The sequence below is a fragment of the Pyrgilauda ruficollis genome, unplaced genomic scaffold (genome assembly GCF_017590135.1).
Source record: "Pyrgilauda ruficollis isolate IOZ18807 unplaced genomic scaffold, ASM1759013v1 scaffold22, whole genome shotgun sequence".
Lineage (NCBI taxonomy): Eukaryota > Metazoa > Chordata > Aves > Passeriformes > Passeridae > Pyrgilauda > Pyrgilauda ruficollis.
Window position 1 is genome coordinate 7,221,048 of NW_024521428.1, and position 23,058 is coordinate 7,244,105.

The window sequence follows — 23,058 nt, forward strand, 5'->3', positions numbered from 1 at the left end:
GTAACGGGCACTCTAGAAATCACTTTTTATTAAATCATACTTTTCCTGCCTTTAGTTTTTTCCATATGTCCTAAACCAATATTGCTTTACTCCACTGGTCAGATGAGCCAAGTAGCTTCTCCTAGTGGCAGAGGAGACCGCAGGCTGCATCCTGTCTCCTTCCATAATGGGATCCACTCTATAGGAGCACCAGAATTGTCACTGCTTGTAATATTGGCTTTAGTACACAAGGGTCCTGGGCTGATGCTTCCCAGAATGTTGGGCTGGCTAAGACTCTGCTAAACTCATGTATGACTCAGGGAATATCTTACATGCTTCAGAGGTGTCCAGGAAAGTAGGTGAGTAGGGGTAGACTGTCATGATTAAAAAAAAAAAAGCCTATTGCTTTTAACTATCTTGTTGTCTGAAGACCATTCTCTGTTCACTTATAAAGGATTAGCTGAGCAAACTGTATGAATTGTCTAGCAAGACTGTTGAGCTAGATATACTTTTAATAAACCAAGACTCAGCTGGAAATTTCTGAAGCACTTATGGATCGAAGGAGAGTTTTGGACTATTTTGACTGCAGTCTTCTTTTCCAGGTCAGATTGCCAGCTGCAGACCATCCACATATTTATTAACAAAACCCACTGCCTTGCAACCTGCCTTAGGGCTGGATTTTAGCTATTTACTGAATGGAGTAGGAATATGACATGACTTAAGAAGAGACAATTTAGTCAATAGAAGCAAAACTCCACCTGTTTTCCTCAGGTTTGCCATACCATTCTTTCTCTCTGGCATGCATCGCATGGCCCATGGCTCCAGCCTCATTAGAACTAACTTTACTTCCCTTCCTGGAGCTACCACTTATGATCATGATCTTCAGAAAAATTACCTTAAGGGTAGAACAGAGATATAAGTAATTTTTCAGGCATAGTTTCAGTACTGGAAGGCCATTTAATTTGCCTTATTATGTAATGTATTTTGTATTTTAACATATGATTATCTGAGAACAAGAGAGACAGTTCTTCCCTCCTGGTAGAAATTCTGCTTTTCAAACCTCAAATGTAATAAAACTTGCAATGCTGATGTCCATTAATCTTATTTGCCAACATTAGAAAGTGTAATTCTATTTATTCTCCTAGATCTCTTTTCAGCAAACTCTTTTCCCATCACTTCTTGTTTTTCTCTGTCTCTTGGGGCTCAGCCTTGTCAATGTTCTAGTTCATTCACATTTCACATTGCTGGTCAAGAAAATGTGCTTAAGGTTATGAAATGTTGATGGATGGCCAAATGAAGCTTCAATGTCATAGACCTCTAAATCTATTGTATTTAATTAGAAATTTCTTTGTAACTCTTAATCCTTTAAATCCTTTAATGAGTAAAACCTTTAGGGAGACATGGTATTTTTTTTTCTGTAAGAAACCCAGCAAGAGTGGAGAAAAAGTTTGGTTTTGATCAAAACCAGCCCCATGAATCCAGGGTCATCTCAGAGGGGATTGCTGAATGAGCCAAGGCCTATGCTGAACAGGCAGTTCTCTCTGTATATGAGGTTGGTCACAAGGCTTTTAGTCAGTCAGTGCTTTCTATATATTACAATTACCAGCTTTGACAGTCAGGAATAATCTGCAACTTCTATGAATTTTGAGAAGATTGGACCCCAAAACTCTCTTGTTAAGGATATTGCATTACGGAGAAGAAAGGATCAGATCATACAGTATTTTGGTTTTTTTTTTTTATACTTCCTGAAGCGTTATTCTCTTCTGAAGCGAGGAGTTAGATGGTAATAGTAGGATTGGTAGGACTGTGCTTCCCTTTCTCCACTAGAGTATATACAGGGATTTCCATACTGTGTAATACAATGTCTACTTTGTAAAAACTTCTAAAGCCAAACTCTGAGAAATATTTCATAGTGAAAGCAATGGACAAAGCTTTAAGCTTCCTTTTAGGTGTCTCTAACCTTTAGCTGAAGAATATTCAGAAGTTTGTTTTGATAATTAAGAAGGAATACAAATTATCCTGGTATTTAAACTGTTTATAGTAGATGAGAAAGTCTCTGTAGTAATCCTGTTTTCACTCAGTCTCTAAAATGGTCCATTGGCAGTAAAAATGATCACATGGCATCTCAGTTTAATGACAAATATGTTTTGGAACTAAGACTGACATTTGGGAGATTAATTTAGTCATTTTGCAATTGCGCACGTGTGACCAGCCAGTAAACTTTTCAAGTTAAGTTAAAAAAAAAAAAAATTGTGAGCAAGTTTTTATGGCTTGAAATGGTACTAAATATATGGCTATATCTTCAGCCAGCATAACCACAGTGTACCTTGAATGATGTCAGTAAAACCACTCTCTTTTGGTTAGGACACAATAGTGTATGCAGTTCCAACCTGAAATAATCAGCTTTCTCACTCACTCAGGAGAACACTGCCAAATTCAAAACTTTAATACTTTTAAGCTGTGAGGGTTTAAAGTGATGGATTTGCTCAGGGTTGGGAGGAAAAATTTAATCTGACTTCTTGTTTTGGATTAAGAAAAGTGCTTCCAGAGTCCTGAATCTGAGTGAAGGATGGCCTCACATTGGTCCATAATAGCAGCATTTGTCTTGGAATCTGTAGCTCTGCAGGGATTATGAGAACATGGAATTTGGAGAAAGAAAATTTGGCTAAGTCTGATAGTTTATTTCCCTGAAAGATGTGAATATTCCATAAACAGATGAGAGATTAGCCCTTATGTGTAAATCCTACTGAATTTACAGTGGGAAGAACAAAACTGTAGTAGCAGCTACTAATAAAGCATTTGATTTGTGAATGCATGAGATGAAAATTTTTGTATAAATTTCTCCACTGTCCTGGCATATGTTTCTGATTGATTGTAAAGATTTTAGTCATAATCAGGTGTCATGAGAACTTGGAGAAAGTGATTATGAAGGTATGAATTCACTGTGTCTTTTCACTGTGTAGAGGTGTTATTGTTGGCTAACTTCAGATTTGGTTTGTTAAGCCTTAACAAAATCTCTGTACAACCCTCCTCTTGGCAGGAGCTTATGGGCTGAAGATGCATCTTTCCCACTAATTATATAGAAACAGCTTTGTTTATGTGATTGGGAGACAAAAAGACAAAAATTTGCAGGGCTACTCACTGTGCCAGCTCTTGAAGCAGCCTCAGACCTTTTATAAATTTGCAGATAAGCCTGTATGATGTTCATATGGATCTTTCATTTTTACTTGCATATCACTGAGGTGTACAACACATTCAAAATCTTTCAGAAATAAAAACCAAGACAAGTGGTAACTTAAATAATTTTCCTTTTTATTTTTGACTTTCTCCTGGCTCTGCTTAAACTACATTGTGTCAAGTTTTCCAGATGATGCCCTTCTGTTTTTTGGCAATTCTAACCACATGGAATTTGAAGACTGCTTTTATATAGAATGAATTTGCAGATGTTTGACAGCCTGCTTGGACATAGCTGCAGTTTCAGCCTTGCTCATCATGTTCAGAGATCCGTCATCCTGAACAAAGGTGAGACAGAAGCAGAAAGCCCGGGATTTCCATGGAGTGTATGATAAAGATGTAGTCAAAGACAAGCAGAGGGAAGTGATATTTTCCCACTTTGAGGTATCTATTTTGGTGTTTGCCTGCTTCTCTTTTATACCAAAGGTGCGAGTTTATTTGTCTTTCTTATTTATTACTGCACCACTGATCTAGGACCAGATGTTCTAAGTCCTGTGCATGTTGAGCGCTGGAGGTTTACTGGATGTGTGCAGACCCCATGCACATGTAACAGATCCACTCCTTCCAAGAACTGTTAGGTTTACGAAACTTGTGCAATGTGGCTTGCACACCTAGGAAATGACGGGAAGAATTGCCTAGATAGAGTTCTTCTGAGGGTTTAGAAAGAGGAAGAGAAATGTCTTTCACTGTAGGAAAACTGACCTTTGAGAAGGAGGAATATTTCCCCATTTGGGAGACGTATTCTGTGAGGTTTGGGCAGAAGACAAATCCAGCAGCTGTGAGAAACCTTAGTATCTGAGGGGGAAATCTGTTCAACAGTTAATATGGCTTCAGGCGCTATAATCCCCTGAGGCAGGAAAGCAACCTCTGTGCCTTAGAAACTCCTTCAAGGTGTCAGCCTTGTCAGTGTGGCTCTTGTGAACCACTGCACTGGAAAGCCACAGGGCGTGTAAAGGCTTCGGGTCCCAGACGATCAATCTGGTAGAGAGCCCTGGAAGTGATGCAGCTGTCAACAGCAATGGGAAGCGGGCAAGATACCAGATCAGTTTCTTGTACACAAATTAATCACCAGGACGTAACTGATGATGCTGAAAATAAAAACGAAGGAAGAAAGAATCTCAAGTGGAATAATGAAGCAATGAAGAATTTCACAGCAGACAAAACTTTGGATGAGTGGGGGATAGCAGAAGATGTGAATGACCCCATACTCTTTATCTGCTTACAAAAGGGAAGGCAGTTAAAGGATAATAGCAGTCATACAATAGGTTGTACTGAAGTCCTGAGAGGTTCCTTTGGTTTCCAATTACTTAGGCAGTCAGAATTAACTGTGAAAATGTTCAGCCTATTTTACTCTGAAATAATTTTTTTAAAAATTTATTTTAAAGAAGGCTGTATTAAAAAAGAAGGTGAAATTGATAACAGTGAAAGTCTGTACCTGAAGAGAAAACTTCACAATTTAATGAAGCAAGAGTCTGATTACAAAGGGGATTGTAACTGGATCTGGAACAAATCATCAGAACATCATGGAATAACTCTTGACAAAGTACTTAGAGTTTGTCAAACTAACCAGGTGCCCAGTTCAGAATAAAGGAGAGGACATAATTGAGAATCCAAAACAGAGCAAAGAAAGATGCTTGATGAAGCTATAATTGGAGTCCTACAAGAGCAGCATCTGGGCCTGCAGATTGTGTGGAAAAGAGCACAAGCCATAAACTGGAAGAAGGTATGCACTAGATTACATCACTGTGAAATAGCGTGTAAGAGGCAGCATGCAGCAGATCAATGACAGCACTGTTTGCTCTGGGGGATTCTTCATAAGAGCAATTCATCAGAAGATGAATGGACTATCACCCTGAAAGCAAGTAAGACATTTATTCATTTTAAATTGGATACTGGTGCGCATGATGGTGTGTTGATTGAAATAATGTTATCCTCCTGACAAGAAGCAGATAATGGAGAGTCAGGGGAGGTTTACAGAGGTAAGATAATAGCAACTAAAGTTAACATGAGGGTAAATAAAGTGGACAGATACAGTCTACATTAACTTTATGGAGAAGAGCATTAATTAAAGAAAAAATAATGTGTCGAATCTTTGTTCTCATCAGGACAATGTGCTCATGAGAGAGGACAGGAGGACAGTGTACCTGAGGAAGCATCAGAGGACACTGACTAGGGAACAAACTGTCTTTGAGCAGAACACTCATCAGAGGAGAGAGTCAGCTTTCCTCCAGTCTCTCTTCCTATTCATATTCCATTCCTCTGAAGGAAGAGGCAAAAAAAAAAAAAAAAAAAAAAAAAAAAAAAAAAAAAAAAAAAAGATGAGTTTATTACCCCAGGAATCATGAAATGCATAGGAGAATGAGCTGTGGATACACTCTTTATTCTCTAATAAAGATTTTCTCTAGAGAGAAAAATAGGGACAGAATATTTTCTGTCTGGATAGACAAGTGGAATTGAATAAATATGAATAAAGGAAAAAAAGTCACAGTAGTTGTTAGGGGATAATTTTCTAGTTGTCTAATACCAGATTTTTTATATGCAGGATGTACCAGCAGGATTCCAGGGAAAGTCTTTGGAAAAACAGAGCACATGTTTTATGAGTTTTCCATGTCTTGTTGAGAAAACTCTTTTTCTTCAGACTTCCATTTACGTTGTGCTCAGCATTCCATTTGTATAACAAAAATAAAAAGTTTTGATAGCACAGAAGAAATTGGGGCACCATAGAAGATATTTTAATATGGGAAAAACATTAAAAGAAACTGAAATGTTGGAAGAGAATAACTGGAAGCTCTGGGCATCTTGGAACAGAACCAAAGCTGTTGGTAGTGTGATGCCAGCAAAATGTAAATTTTCTCTAACATAAATAACACACCTGAGAAAGAAGGTTATTTGGCAAGACATATAGGTAACAGAGAAACCACTGCAGTTGACAAAGAAATAGTAGATTTCTAGGAATGATGGATTACATTAGGACAATTGTGCCTTATACTGCTGCCTGAATAAATAAATAGAGAATGCTCCTACACAATGACATTGCCTGACCTTAATAAAAAGTCTAAGAAGTAAAAGGAATTAATTTGGGAGGATGGTATGCCCAAAACTATATTGTCCACAGGTGTTTCAAAGAAGTATTTTGGGATTTCAGTGCAATCTTCTTGCAGGAGAGTGGTCACAGCTAGAGACCAGTGGTTTATGAATAGTAGATGCTAAGAGGAAATGAGAGTTAATAAGCTCAGATAGAAAAGGAGGCTTTGGCATGGTTGTAAAAGACTTCATGTCTTAGTTGTGGGAGGCCTTAGCTATTACTATTTTATTAGCTGAAATCGACTGCAAACCACTTATTGCTGTTACTGAAAATGACCTTGTGAGCACTCCAGAGAATTCACAGCTTACTTTTATTTTTTTCAACTACAAATGGATGATTTGTAAATTGAACCTGAACCTGGAAGAGATTTGGAGATGCAGACTCGCTTTTCCAATTATTTGAAGTTCAACATTAGTATATTTTGCAAATATAAATAAAATCTGTGTTCTGAGATGAGCTAAGAACCTTGAGTTTCAGACTGAATACTTAGGATGAGATTCCACACAAAGTAATAAAGATTAAAGTAATAAGGATTATAGTAGCAAACCCAGCTCTTCCCTCTTATCAGTGCAAGGGGAGCTACTACCCCTGCATGAAATCCTGCTTCACGAACTATACTACTAAGTTATTAAAAAGCATGTGAAAAGTAGTCACAGAGGTTGATAGAAGTTCTTTGAGAAAAAAAAAAATGTAGCAGAAAGAGGAGAGTTAATTTGAACTTAAATGAAGATGCTCTTAAGTTGTGCTGCATAAGCCAGAACTAAAAGTGTAGGAAAGTGTTGTGCTGATGGTACAGAGAAAAAACTGGCTGGAGTAAAGCAGACATAGATTATTTACAGAGATTAGGGGGAAAAGTCCAAGCCAGAACACTACGAACTATGTACTTACAATTATTCTGACTCCTGTGAGATGATTTTTTTGGGTGATACAGATAAGGAATTGATGACAGACAGCAAAGACCTTTTCTTTCCTGATACACCTGATACAGCAACAGGCCAGAATTAGTTATACATGAATGTGAGCAGTGCAATATTGGCTTAATTGTCTGCATTTGGTTTGTGTGGCAAGGTGCTGGTAGCAGGAGTATTACAGGGGTGGCTTCTGTAAGAAACTAGAAGAAGCTTCTCGCATGTCCAGTGGAGCCAATGCCAGCTGGCTCCACTGAACCTGCCAGTGGCCAAGGCCAACCCCATCAGTGATGGTGGTGGCACCTCTGGGAAAACAGATTTAACAAGGTGGGAAAACTGTACAGGGGCAACTCCTCAGGAGAGAGGAGTGAAATGATGTGAAAGAGACAGCTCTGCAGACACCAGGGGCAGTGATGCAGGAGGGGAAAGGAGTGCTGCAGGCAGCAGGGCAGAGATTCCCCCACAGCCTGTGGTGAAGACCACAGTGAGGCAGCTGTGCCCCTGCAACCTGGAGGGTCCCACTGTGGAGCAAGTGGGTGTCTGAAGGAGGCTGTGACCCCATGGAAAGCCCATGATGGAACAGGATCCTGGCAGCACCACTGGACCCAAGAAGAGAGGAGCCTGCAGTGGAGCAGGTTTGCTGTTGTGATGCCCTGTGGGGATACATGGTGGGGCAGGCTGTTCCAGAAGGACTGCACTCTGTGGGAGGAATCCATGCTGGAGAAGTTCATGAAGAACTGTAGTTCATGGGAAAGATTCACACTGAAAAGTCTATGGAGGACTCTCTTCTGTGGGAGGAACCCGATGCTAAAGCAGGGCAAGAGGGTGGTGAGTCCTCTCCTTGAGGAGGAAGGAGAAAATTGCGAGTGAAGCTGAGCCTAGGAAGAAGGGAGGGTTATGGGGGAGGTGTTTTAAGATTTACTTTTTATTTTCTCATGATCCTACTCTGATTTGATTAACAATACAGGAAAAAAATTTCCCCAAGTCAAGCCTGTATCACCCATGATGGTACCAGGTCAGTGATCTCTCCTTGTCTTTACCTGTATCCACAAGAATTTTGTTATATTTTCCCTCCTCTGTGCATCCACGGAGGGCATGGAATGGCTTTGGTGAGCACCTGGTGTCCAGCCAGAGTAAAGTAACTGCACCAGCTATCTGCTAGTCCTGGTGAACTTCTGTCTAGAAGATGGATGAAAAGTGGTGTGTAAGACAGGAAACAAATGCAGTGTGTTTAGACAATAGATCCCCAGGTTATGAACTAGCTGGGTGAAGCAGATGTCCTCTCTTGTGACTGGAACAGGTCTGATCTTCCAGAGGAAGTGAGGCACCACCTCGGACACTGTTGGACAGTTTAGTTATTATTATGACTTCATGTGTTTGTGTTAATAACGGTTTTAATTATAGCTGTCGTTACATTCTGCCTTGGAATGGAACGTGTGGTATTTGGGGCTGTGCCTTCAAAGGCTCAGCAGCTTGGCAGGGCACTGTGAGGCTCTTGTTGCAGCACACAGACAGCTGGATGCAGACAGAGGATTATTCCCAGCACCTCCGGTGCTGAGTAGCAGTGAAGACCACAGAGAGAAGAGCTACTGAGGGCCAGAAGACAGCCTAGAGGCAACTTGCCTTCCACCTATGATTGATCAGCTAAGACCTTTTGGGAGATAGGCCATTTGCTCTTGCTGGCAGAGGAGATGCCAACCCACCCAGAGAGAGGGATTCTGAGAAGTATCTGAAAGCGGAACCTCAAGGAATGTCCCTCCTCCCACTGGCAGTCATTCCTGCGGGAAACACTGCCTGCCTCGTAAGGAGGTGGTGAGTCCCAGTGACTGTGGCACCTCAGTCCTTCTGCCCAGATCCTCCCACCCATTTTCAGGGCTGCAAAAGGCCTTTAGGATTTGGTATATGGACAGTAGAAATCGTAAGACTTGCGTTAATATGAATAGACTGACAGGTATTGCAGGTGAGACATTTTTCTGCTATGTACAACTTAACTCTGGCAGGTTGAGATGGTGTGACTTGCTTCCAAGCCTAATAAACCAATAGAACGTGTGTTTACTATGAATGGGCTCATTCATTCCAATGTCAGTGTGTGTACACACGTGTTTGTGTGTGTGCGTGCATGCAGAGAGAAGAGAATCCCTCTTCTCCCTTCTCCTCATGGCTTCTATCACACAGCATGCCGACATATCCTGACTAACAAGCCCTTCCTGAGGAATCTGAAATACAGAGTCCAAGGGAAATTTAACAACTTCATGGTGTGCAATTCTCTTTTGGCCACATTTTGTTTGTCGGGGGAGCACAAGAATGAGGCCACACATAATTTAACACCTTTTCCTATTTACAGCTTGTTAGTTTAACTTTCTCTGAGATTGTTTTTTTAAAAATGTTTGTCTGAATTTAGTGGTTGTGAAGGAAAATGACAGCCCTAAAGACCATAGTTTTCCTTGCAGAATGGGCACGGGAGGAGCTCCAGCAGAGTGCATTTCCTCATATTACCACCCTGATTTGACCTTGAATGACCTGTTGCAGGGCCTAGAAGAATTGGTTTTCGTATCTTACCAGTCCCTGGCCTTTTTGGGAAGACTGACAGCTGGGCTGTGTCAAATGTGGCAGAGCTTCTGGGAGGCTGATCTGTGTCCAGATCAGAGCCTGACTTCTTTCACATAGGCACAGTGTTACAGTAACCTCTCAAATACCAGGGAGGTTGGTGAGCAGAGCTAATGAGACAGATTTCAGGGTGAGTATTTCAACAGCAGCAGCCATGGAGCTACCACCTTTCCTTAAAGCTCTATTATTACAGCCGTGCTTAGGTTTTAATACTTGCTGGGCCTTGTTCAAACTGAGAGCAAGGCACAACAAAATGTGGGAGAAGAAATGCTTAAAGCTACAACTCCTTCCACCAGATTTCTTTAATGAAGGAGCAGAGCCATGGGGACATAAAATGGCTTTCCCTACCACGGTTAAATATATGAACGGACTTGGCTGTTACAGTGTCCTGGCTGGCAGAGCACGTTGATCCTGTGGTGTTTTGAAGGTGAATGATGAGAATCTGAACTTGTGTCTAGCAAGTAGGCAATGACTGAGGAAGCAAATTTATATGTTGCTGCTCCCTCACATTTGAATATATTTTGGGGGAGTTTTGAAAACAAGATCCCACTCCTGAATTTACTTTAGCAAAGATTTATTAAAGACCACCCAATCACTTTTCTCAGCAAGGGCTCTTCAGACTAGGCACAGTGTCCTCAATCCTTGTGCTGACATCACCACTGGAGATGGTGTGGTGGCCACTACTAAGAGTTTTGTGTTCACACCACCTGCACCTCAAGGTGAATATGCTCTAATCCAGAAGCCAGGTGATATCCTCCAGCTTATACAAGAAGCCCTACTAAATTGCATAGTGCCACTGCAAAAAAGCTGCTAGAACCCCACCTGGAGTCAACTCATGGTGCATCAGTGTTCTTGAAATGTCATGTGCTATTTTCTTCCTGTGTAGGGAAGGAAGTGTGGAGCTGAACAGAATGATGAGACAGGTCATGGGATGGTCCACAGTAGGCTCTTCATTCCAATTGCATTGGAACAGAATCCTGCAGGAAGGCATGGCCTCTATTCCTGCTCATCTCTGAATTATGAGTACTAGGATTTAGCGGAACCCTTAGTTTAATGCAACATTCAGTTCTTCCCAATACTGTGTGATGAAAATCTGAGTCCATACTTACATACACACATAATCCATATTTTGACTTAATTGCCTGGAAGCATGGTTCTCAGCATTTTTTGTTCTGGGTATCTGGTAATTAAGAGACATTTAGGATCTGTTTTACAACACCTTGCCAAATTGGAGCTTTTTTAGATCCAGGACATGTTTTGGGTCCATATTTTTAGAAAACCGCTCTCTTGTATATAGTCTATATAGTCTTTTTCATATAATATCAGTGTTAGCAAAGGCTGGTGAAGAAGCCACTATTATTATTCATTAACTCTGGTCTCTCAGCGGAACCATATGTGCAGAGCAGAGGGAAAAGAGTACTGTTGTTTTTTAATACTGAGTCACTGCTACTGATTAAGTGTTTCTTTTTTTTTTCTTTCTTTATTTTTCTTTCTTTCTTTATTTTTTTTTTTTTAAAGAAAGAAAAGAAATGGAAAAAAGGTGTTTTTCTGAAGCCTAAATGTCAGGAGATTTGATTTTCTCTAGGTGCCACAATGTCTTCAGAAAGTTTTAGTCCAGTGGGCCACAGTGATATCAGCCAACACTTGTTTTAAAGGATATCTGTAAAAAATTCATGGTTAGATTCTTGCATCTCAGGTCACAGGAGAGTGTGACTATTAACAAGTTCCAGCTGCTTGATGGAGTTTCACCAGCCATTTGTGGATCTTTAATTTTTTTTAGGAAATCTTTAACTGCCTTTTTTTTTTTTTTTTCCTGAAGGTATATTAAATCTTTAAATCTCTCTTTTTTTTTTTCTTTTTTTTTTTAAAGTTCACATTAAATACTCCCTTTGTGTCCATGCTGAGGAAGTCTTTAATTATATTAGTGAAAAAAAAAAAAAAAGGAAGAAAAAGAAAGGCTAGTTCTGATTTTGGTCTCAGTTCTCTATAATTGTGCCATCTCCACTAGTCATGTTTTTTGTATTTATTTTCTCAGCAAGGGGCCTGTTTTAATACTGCAGCTGATGATCTAAAAATGTGTGAGCTATGTTTTATTATGCACAAGCCACATAACATGGATGAACAGCTCTCCTGGGCCGGCTGGGCTGCGCAGAGCAGCTCCAGTCAAGCCTCTCGCTCTTTCCCTTCCAGGTCCCTGCTGGAGCCTCGGCAGCCTCAGTGACTGTGGTGGCAAGGCAGCTCTGTTCAGGCAATACCTGAGTTCCAGGAGGTCCAGCTGTGGCTCCTTGCAGTCTCATCCTGCTCCTCTGGCTGGAGCCAGTCCCGGCAGTTTGATGGCACCTAGGAATGGCCGTACGCCCTCCTCTGAGCCTCCCCGCTCCGCGTCGTGCGGCTGCCAGAGCTGGGCATCAGAACTGGCCCCTCTGCTCTGCCTCCATCTCTGCTGTTTCAGAACAGGGAAATGCTGGATGAGAAAAGCAAATAATAATGATGCTACTTTCCTCTCTAAATTTAGGGGTCTAAAATTTTGGCTTGAAAATCTTTGTTTGGAAATTTGGGCCCAGATCATGAATTGAGCAAACACAGTGACTTACTGTAATAGTGTGTTTGAATTTAAATGAGGGTAGGAAAAGGGATTTCTTCATTTAAAGTTGCAGTATTCAGAAAATCAGAGTCCCCTCAAAGATGCATACCACGAAGAAACTGCAAGAACGACTTTTTGCCAAATGATCATTAGCAGCAACACAAATACATAAGTTCTTTCCTGTAGATCTGGTGTTTGCCATATTTTTGTTTATCCTACTGCACACAAGGCCTGAATACCCTGAATATATATATATATTTATATATTTATGTATATATATATATATATATAAACATAGCTACATCAAATTCATGCAGATGTGTACTTACTATATATATATATATCTCCATGCACACACAAACATATATATATACACACATATGCCTATATATTCTGCACAGGATCATGTCCTGTGGTTCATCATTCTAGGTAACAGAGGAGAAAATGACATTTTAGTCAGTACCTACTCAGGATTTTGTAGGAAATCTGGGGCATTGCCATGACAATTCCAGAAATGGTTAGTTAATATCTTTTGTATTCTTGTAAACACCTACTCATTTACTGCAGCAGCACTGAAAACTTATTAAGAACACTCACTCAGTCCAAATATACTTGGAAAATTCAGAACAACCTTCCTTCTTCTGTATAATTTTTGTTTTTCTCAACATAAATGTAAATTGATACAAATAAATAAGTTCTAAATACCATTAAGCTCTGCAGGTCTGCAAAGTTTGGTGTGAAATAGGAAATGCACCTGGAACTTTGTAGCTCTTATGTAAAATTAATAATAAATGTTTTTTTGCCAACATCAATATGTTTATATTATGGTCATGGGACGCTCTCTGATGCCTAAATTATTTAAGACATTAATTTTTCATCTCTGCTCAAGCCTACTACATAAAGTTGCTGAGTTCTGTATCAAAAGTGGTGGTTCAAATCAAATTGATATTGCATTTAAATTAAAGTACTGTTAGGACACATCTCACAGTCTTTACTCAGGCAGAATGTACTGGAGTAGTGAAAACTTTCTTTTCCTCTGCTTTCTGTGTTTCCAGACACTTTTAGGTTGTGCCACTTAAGGCCAAGACACAGGAGAGAGGGTGACGGCTCACTTTCATTCCCTGCTGTCTCCAGTTATGTGCTCCTTCTTAGTGCTCTTGGGTTAGGTGTATTTCATGTGTGGAAAAAACAAAAAGACAGGTGACTGTAAATTACTGATGAGTCTTCTGCTTCTTCTTGTTCTAGAGAACACACAGGCCTTACCTCCTTTTTAGGTGAGAGGATTTGTCAAAAAAATGAAAGCAGGGATTTGTCACTAGCAGAGGAAAAGATTCAAGAACCCAGCCTTCCTCATGGAGACACTACCTAGCATCTGGGAAGTTCCCAACAAGGCAGTTGTTCTGGAAAAAATGAGACCAAGTAACAATTTTCTTTCCCAAGAAAGCCCCCACCATTACAAATAAGTGGCTTGGGAGCTCTAAAAAAAGTGCTCTTGTGATACTTTGAGCCACATTGACTTACGGCACTAACTTGAGATATCTGAGTTTGAGTGATGCTGGCTCTTAGAGTGTATTGCATATGTGGTGCAGGGAAGAGCTGAGTAGCCTCAAGAAGGCCAGTTAACCTGAACAGCATCTCCCCACCATGGCTCTGAGGGAAGAAAGGTCTTGGCCATGTAGTTTCCTGAGCTGTCACCGTTTAAGAATCGTGGTTAATGATCAGTAATTGACCACTGATAAATTAATAGCTCAAGTATCTTCTATGTCCCTTCTGTTATCTATTGAGCATGCATTCTTCTACACTGCATCATTATCTTAAGTTTATAGATATTTAATTCTACAAAAGATAGCTACTTGTTACTATATCTAAATAAAAATACATAACTACCTATGGTCAAGTGGGTTAAACCTAGCTGAACACCAGATGCCCACCAACACACTCTATTGATCCCTCACCAGCTTGGTGGGAGAAAACATAAGAAAAGGTTTCTAGGTCAAGATGAGGACAGGAGAGATGATAATACCTATTAGCATCATGGACAAAACAGACTTGACTCACGGAAATTAATTTATTACTTATCAAATCAGAGCAAGATAATGAGAAATAAAAGCAAATCTTTAAACACCTTCTTCCCAATTTTCCCTTCATTTTGGGTTCTACTTTGCTAGTGGATTTCTTAACCTCCTCCTGTCAAGCACCTCAGATAGTCAGTGAATGGGAACTGTGGTCAGTTCACCACACATTGTCTCTGCTTCTCCTTCTTCCTCAGGGGAAGGACTTCTCACACTTCCCCTGCTCCAGACTGGGTCCCCTCCCATGGGAGACAGTCCTCCACAAAATTCTCCAGTGTGGGACCTTCTCACAGGCTGCAGTTCTTCATAAACAGCTCCAGTGTGCATCTTCTCATTGGGCTGCAGGTGGATCTCTGCCCCACCATGAACCTCCATCAGCTGCAGTGGGACATCTGGCCCACCATGGTCTTCACCATGGGCTGCAAGGGAATCTCTGCCCTGCAGCCTGGAGCACCTCCTCCCGCTCTTGCTTCTCTGACCCTGGTGCCTGACCCTGGAGTGTTGCTCTCACATACTCTCTCTTCTTTTTCCAGCTGCAGTTGCCCTTGTACAGTTTTCCCCCTTTGTTAAATCTGTTATCCCAGATGTGCCACCACCATCACTGATGGGCTCAGCCTTATCTAGCTGTGGCAGGTCCATGTTGGAGCCAGGTGGCATTAGCTCCACTGGACATGGGGAAACACTACCAGTTTCTCATAGAAGCCACCCCTAGGGTACCCCTTCTACCAAAACCTGGCCACACAAACTCTATACATTACCTTAAACAATTATGAAAATCTAGCAGAGATTAAACAGAGGTTTAGCAAAAAAATGGACAGAATGTGCAACAGCCACCTGGTAACCAGATAATATCTGATCCAACTAAAAAAGCTAGAACAAAGGTTCAGGCAGCTGAAGACAAATTCAGATGATGTGAGGGTTCCCAAGAGAAGTCACCATCACTGGAGTTATTTAAGAAATGACAGGATGTGGCACTTAGTGCTATGACTTAGTTGACAAGCAGTGCCAGGTCAAAGCTTAGACTCGACAATCTTGAAGTTCTTTTCCAACCTAAGTGTCTCTATGAATCTGTGATTGTCATGTCTTTTTTCTTTGCAAGCTTATGCATTTACCTGCAATTTACCTTACTAGAAAATATATTTTCTATGTCTGACATTATCTGATGTCTTCAGTAGTCTCCTTTCCTGCATCTGCAACATTTTTCTCTCATGCAGTCTCTTTTGTAGATACATTTCCAGACAGATGCAATTGCTTGCTAAAGATTCTTGGATTAAATTGGAAATCCTTTAAATTCTCTGGATTTAATACACATTAGGCTTTGTCTGCCATACATCTGATGGTGAGTAGTCAATGTGTTTATCCATTCTTGATGAACATGAATTAATTCAGAGACTCTTACTCCATGAAAAACAAAAGGAACCTCAGATACAGCCCAGGCTCTGCCTTAAGACATTCCCCACAGCTGTATGTCATGTAACTCATTTTACAGACTTTAATTTATGAAGTTTTTACAATACTTCTGCATTTTTAACATAAGAACAGATTTTAATATCTAGATTAAATCTCTTGCTGTAATTAATTCCTGCTGTATTCAGCCTATTCATCATGGATGTGGAGAACAACACATCCCCTTCCACCTTGATGTACTCTTTTCCAAGGAAGACTGTTCCAGCATGGCTATCTTTACAGACAGCTTGCAGGAATCTGAGGATAGGACTGAAACTCCTGTAACACCTTAGGTAGTTGCTACTCATGGGAGCATGTTACCCATCCTCTGTGGCTGAATGGTGTCTGTGATTCTGTATATCCAAGCCTTCAGCCTGATGGCAAGAGTCAAAGTGCACTGGAATCAGTAGCAAGCTTAAGCCTTTACTGACTTAAGGGGCCTAAAAAAATAAAGAACCCGTACTAGTGTTGACCTCTAACAGATGGTAGCAAAATGACTGCTACAGCAAACACTGTGACATTGGAATCACATTCAGCTTGGCAGTGCTGGAAGGGACTGTGCAAAATCCCATATAAAACCCCGAATGTCTGTGAATGTTTGTAACTTAAAAGTTAGTGCAGCTCTGAGATTGCTTAGACTGATGGATGGCGGTCTGAACACACTGGAGGAGAAGTGCTCTTCTGCCAGTCTCTTCCTCTTTTCTGGTTACCAGCACAGACACCTTCCCTCCTCAGATCAGTGATTCCAGATCTCTGCTGCTGTGTGAAAACATGTTAGGAAAGGGGGTTTTCAAATTGCAGACAGTATTTCCCCCCCCTCTCCTGTGGTTGAAACAACATGCATTTTTTTTTATAGAATACCTGACCCATAATTTCTGATTTTTGTCAGGTTCCTTCACATATGAATAGCAAGGTATGAGCTTATCCTTCTTTTTCTTAAAATAGCATAGGTGTAAAATATTTGTTAATCCTCTGCAATTAGGGTATAGAGCAGGGCTTGAGTTGCTTCTCAGTGAAATCATAATCGCAAATATTTCTTGTATTACATTATGCAATATGAAGGCTCTTGCTAATTCCTTGTCTCTGTAGAATGGGCATGTGTTTTGGCTATGCAATCTCAAAGTTCAAGACTAACATTTTTCTGATTCTTGTTGTCCTGCATTTTATAAACTGAGTATTTAAGAGTAGCATGTTTATTTATATATGTTGCTGCTAATCCAAACTGTCTGCTAAACTAATCCCTTGTTAAAATGAAATCAAGTCAGCTATTTTAGATTACAAAGTTAAAACAATAGCTCAGCCAGACACTTCACACATCTGTTTTGCTTTTCCTGAATAGGTATGCAGCTTTTCTTACATTCTTTCTCAACAAAAGTGCCACCAATTAGCTATACTTTTCTTTCATTTTTCTTTTGTGACCTAAGTATTGTTTTCTTGGTTCTTTTGCTGATTACTTTTAAAATGCTGCCTTTTATACATGTTTGTTTTCTTTCTCAGTAATACATTTTAAAATGGATAAAAATTTCGTGCCTATTACTTGTTAATATGTTATCATACTCTATTACCCAAATTCGGACCAGAGGTAATTCCAATGTGGGAAATGCCAAAATAATACATTCTTGGAGATGAGATCTTAGACAGATATGCAAACCCAAAGTAGGCTTTGATTTACTTACAGTCTGCAGGAAATGAAGCATTACCGTCAATGTGGTACATAGAGATTTTAACTGAAGATAACTTTATTTCCAGTTTTACCTGCTGCTTTGATTTAAAGTACTTTTCACATCATCTAATTTTTCATAAGCTTTCATATGTTTAAGGTTTGGCTTTTCTTAAGGGATTCTATACATTTTCATTTTGTGTGGAAACCCCCCTCTTATTTAGTGCATTTGCCAACAACTTTAAAATTACATCAGGTGAGGGTTGCTCCAGCCTCCTGGGGCCAAAAATGTGGAACAATGGGGTTTACCTCACCACTTTTCAATAAACTGGTTTTTGGACTACTACTCTAAGAGGATGCCACTGCTTCAGCCAAGGTAACCTTCAGGCCCAGTTTGATTGATATAATTTTATTTATCCACTTGTTTCATCAGCCCTCTTTGAAAGGTGGAGAAGAGGCAGGCTGACCCCATCTCAGTGTTATATTTAACTTTACATCAGCTACTTGGAGATTATCAGCTGAGACATTTTCAGGGCTCACCTCCCCTAGAAATGCGAGTGACTGTGCATCACGGAGCGGTAGGAACAGTTATTACTTCCTTTATACCACAGAGAGACTAAGGCACAGAAAAACTGTATAAGGTAATTTCAGATTGCTCTTTAGCACAGTGATGTAACACTCTGTATCACTCTGTGATGTGGTCAGAAAGCTGGTCCAGCTTGTGTCCTTCAGCTTGTGGGAACCACATCTGTGTTCTAAGTAAAATTTTCCTCTCAGCATCCCTCCTGAGGGTAAATGTCTCATACCACTGAGCACTGTTTCCTTGTGAGTACACATTTAGCTCACATTACTTGCAGGTCTTCTAGTCCCTGTGCCCAAACCCCCATGGTGCTTTGAATGGTGGCATGTGGTCTCCCATGTAATTAATAGCACATGCAAACAGGCTTTAAATTCTGCAGGATCTTAACAAGAATACATGGTTGCAGCTTTGGATCTAGAAATAACTCTGTAGTACTCACACAAACTACTACATGAGGTGTAAAAACAGTACTTACCTTCTCAAAGGTGGGCCAGGAAAGCATGGCCAGCAAGGGCAGGTACTGCCCAGCCTCTCTGTCAAAGGTCCCCATCTCCTGTGGTAGCTCCTTAGCTGCCACCCTGCAAATGCTTCTGATATGAAGTCACAGTTGTTGGCTCCAATCTGACCTATACATTGGAGGTGGATAAGACAGGAGATTGCATTGAGCTCATTATGCTTCTCTCTAATGAAGTCCAAACCCTACAGAAATCATTAGAGATGGCCTTGTTAAGTCAGTGGTCTTTAAACTGGGACATCAAGACATTTTCATATCTTCTGTGATTTTGTGGGAGTAGGAGGCTCTGAGTAAAGTCAGTGAGAGGGACAAACAGCTCCATGATGAAGCTCAGCTAGTCCCTAATGATAAGTTTGATGCCTTCATGCCTCATGTGCAAGAAGCCAGGGATCCCTTCTGGCTGCTATCTCTCAGGGCCTGGCTGGAGTGACTGCCCACCATGGCAGACAAAACTGCCAAGACATATGGTTAGATTTTTCTGCCTCCTGTATTTCAGATGTTCTTGGTTGGATGAGGGACTTTGGCAAGTTGGTGGTGTCACAATGATATCCAAATGATGCACCTTGCCTCCAGACTTGCACACACACCCTGGGTTGCAGTTCCTGCAGGCAGAAAGGCAAATTAGTCCCACACAGGACTGTCACCAAGGTCATGAACTGAGCCAGTGTCACAGTAGAGGCAGATGCTGTCACTGTCTCAGTGTGTTAGAGCTGAGCTTGACACTGAGGACACATGTGAAAATCAGCAGGAGTTTGCCTGTGTAGTGTTTATAAATTTGCTAAAGCACAAGGAGGCTGTATAGCCTGGATCAAACTCTGCTGTCACAGCTCCAGTGACACTACACTCTTTCAGGCCATGTGTATGACCTGAAAGCACCTCCCAGCACCTTGTATCCTTCATCCACTGATCCTCTAAAATCTGCTTAGATCTGTTCCCCAGCAATGGGAATCACTGCCTCAGCTGTTTCTCCTGACAGCTACATCTCAACTACTCAATGCTCTCTCTGTAGGTGATGGAAACAAATAAGCACTTATAGCATGTGGTTCATATGACTTCTGTCTTTGGAGGAAATGAATTTGGTCTTATAACTGCCTGTTTTCTTTTCATCAGCTTTAACAGGAATTTAGGGTAGCTTGCTCTGACACGGTCATTTTACTTCAGAAGACAATTAATACTAGTTCAGCACCCTGAATGTGAAAAACACTACACAGAACCTGTATAATGATGGAGTCTTTTTGTGAAGGATTGTTAAAGTACATGGCAAGTTAAAGTGTGCAGTGTTTTGTACACCTTGAAAAATTTCTGGATGGTCTCTTATCTACTTTTCTGTTATCCACTTTTCTGTTATCCACTTTTCTGTTATCCCTGTACTGTACAGGCATGTTCAGTCCTTAATGAAAATTGTGCAACTGGATCAGGGTATTAATAATTTGTCAAACTGCTTAAAAAGGGTAGAGGAAAATTTCAGCAAGTCTGGTATGCCCTGGTCTATTGACCTTCTCTTTTCATCAGTAAAAGCAGCAAATAAGAATTAGCAGGGGGTTATCTTCTTAGCTTATGCTAACTCTCTTGCTGGAAAGGAAGATATTTGCCTAGCCTAATAAGCAAGTATATAGTGTTAGTTCTGTGAAGAAACAGATTTTGAGAAAGACTGTGGCATTGGGAGGAAGTTACCCTCTTTCTTCTGATCATAATGTCCAGGTGCCTCTAGGAACTGCTGCTAGCATCCTGTGACCAACAAATATATTGAACTCATAGTGTGTCTCCTGCCTGTGATAAGTGCATATGCAGTAACTGGCCAGGTGATGTCCCAGCCATGTTTTTGCTGTGACATCCATTAAAATTTACAAGTGAGTCTGTCCTAGATAATATGCTCAAGGAAATAATGTATTGGTGGTTTGTGCCAGAATAATGTGGTGGATTTCTGGCATTGATAAAAACAGGTTCTAGTATGCCATTTTGGACAACTGTACCCGAATATAAACCCTGATTGTTGGCATAAGTCACATTTAAAACACTTTGTATTACCTTCTTAGACATATCCGTTGTTCTTGTAATATAATTTTACATTGTCAGAACATATAAGTTGAAGGATGGTGTACACTAAAAATTCAGTGATTCCTGTATTCCATTTTTAAAATCAGAAATATTTTTCACTTTCCATATGATCTCTTTTTCAAATCTCTTGATACTTTGGTGATTCCCAGTGCTGCATGGTCTACTTTTTCCATCCATGTTTCCTCCCTAGGCAGTGCTAATATGATAGGAAAGTGTGAATATGGCTTTCTAAGCTACAGTGTTATCAAAAAAATCACAAAGTATTTTAGAGCTCAATTTCTGTTAAATAGTTGAACTTACCCAAGTGTCACAAAAATCTGTGTGACAAAGCATGCAGCTTCGAATAGATGAAGTGGGCAACCCTCCGGATCCCAAACTAGAGGCCTTCCTACTGACTGCTTCTCTCTGGGAAACACTGAAGCTATAACCAAGAGAAGTGGGAAAGGGACAACCAACATTTCCCCAGACTTCTCACAGTTACACAAACCAAACTGAGCTTCACGAGGGGTACCAGCAAAGAAAGAGCTACAGTAAATAGCTGTGACCAAACCTGTGACTGCAATGTGGCGATGCTTTGCATCACCAGCATGCCATATAGGAGCTAGAGGTGTTTCTGCCTGGCAATTTCTTCTTGGTGTTTTTACATTATGTTAGTGCAAGTAGGTCCCTGAGGCACTCATGACATGCTCCTGTGTCTTCTACTGAGCATACTGTTGGTTCTCAGGGGCTTCAGGGGAGGCATGTTGCAGTGGTTAGCTTGACTGAAGGCAATATCTTTCACCTTGTCCAAAACTACAGCGTTGAGTCCTTAGTTTATTCCTTATGTTTACTGATTTGTTTGTCTTTTTTTACCTGAAGGATTTTTTTTTGTTGTGCAGATTTCCTGCCCACACTTCAAAAGGGGCTCTCTTCTCCTGTATTATTTCCTTTCCCATTAGCTTCATTTTGTTGGCTTATGGTTCCAAAATGCACCAGGAGTCAAGTCCAGTGCAAACCTGATATTAAAAACTAACAGGCTAATGCCAGGGAAAACACACTCTGCTCCTGGTTTCAAAGACAGATTTGCTTTTTTCATAAGTGCAGCCATGCTTTTCTAATAAAAATTCATTAAACAATGGTTATGAAAGATGAAGAGTGGGGGAGGGGGAAGGGATATAATCAAGTGAGTCCCTTTGAACTCACTAGAAAAAATACAAAAGCAAACAACCAAGCTGTTAGTGTCACACGTTTCCCTTATGAACAGAGAGGCCTATCCAGGTTTGCTCACAGTCCAGGGAATAAAGATGAGTTAGGCACCTTATCTAAATCTCCCCCTCCAAATACTGTAGGATTTTTATTCTGTAAACATGGATGTGGAGGCTCTTTTGTGTTGCTTCAGTTTACATTATTGTGGGTCTAAACGAGCCTCGTAGAGACTGCTTAATTCGTTTATGTAAAGTAAAAACAAATGTAGAAGCCCTCGCTATTTTTTATTGTTAACATCCCATTGGGAGGCAGGAGAGTAAATATTTTAGAAGTTTAAAGCAATCTACTTAAGCTTAATAATAATGCTGGGTTTCAAGTAACAGAGAAGACTACAAGTCATTGGAAGATCAAAGATTATGCTGAGTTTTATAGCAAATCTGGGCAAAGATCTCCTGGGAGGGGTAAATCTTCAGAACTCTCCTTTCCCAGTCTTTCATGGTGATTGTTTGACATCTATGGAACAAGGAAGTGAGGAAGAGAGAATTCAGGCAGTTCTCCTGTGTCCAGAGAAACAGAAGGCTACAAAACTGAAGGAATGCTGACTTTTTTTGGCTAGTTTATATCTGAAAAAAATTGTAGGTTTTGCTAATTGAGAAGCTGATATTAAGCTCTCAATTTTTTTTTCTCAATTTTTTTCTCGATTCCATCCTTAAAAAAAAAAACCAAACCAAGAGAAAAAGTCACTCTTTATAAGAAGATGAGGACACTGCATGGGATGGGGGTAGGGAATAAGGAGAGAGAAGGAGGAGGAGGAGGCAAAACCAAAAGGAAAATAAAAGTGTCAGAAATACTCTTTCTTTTCCTGGGTCAGTTTGTAATCCCATGTTAACTGACTTTTGAATGAGTCATCTCTAAATAAGATTTCTGGCAACTTTCCTGGGTTTACGTTAAGCGCTTTTACTTTTCAGCAAATATTCAGAATCATTTTCAGAATCGTCTGTTGAGAGACATTAGACACTTCACACTCTTTCCAACAATGCTGTCTCTTTCATCTGAAATGAGAAGAGTGTACATTTTGGGCCATGGACATGACTGCACATTAAAGAAAAAAAAAAGGAGGGAGAAAAGACACAACGAGCAGAAGAA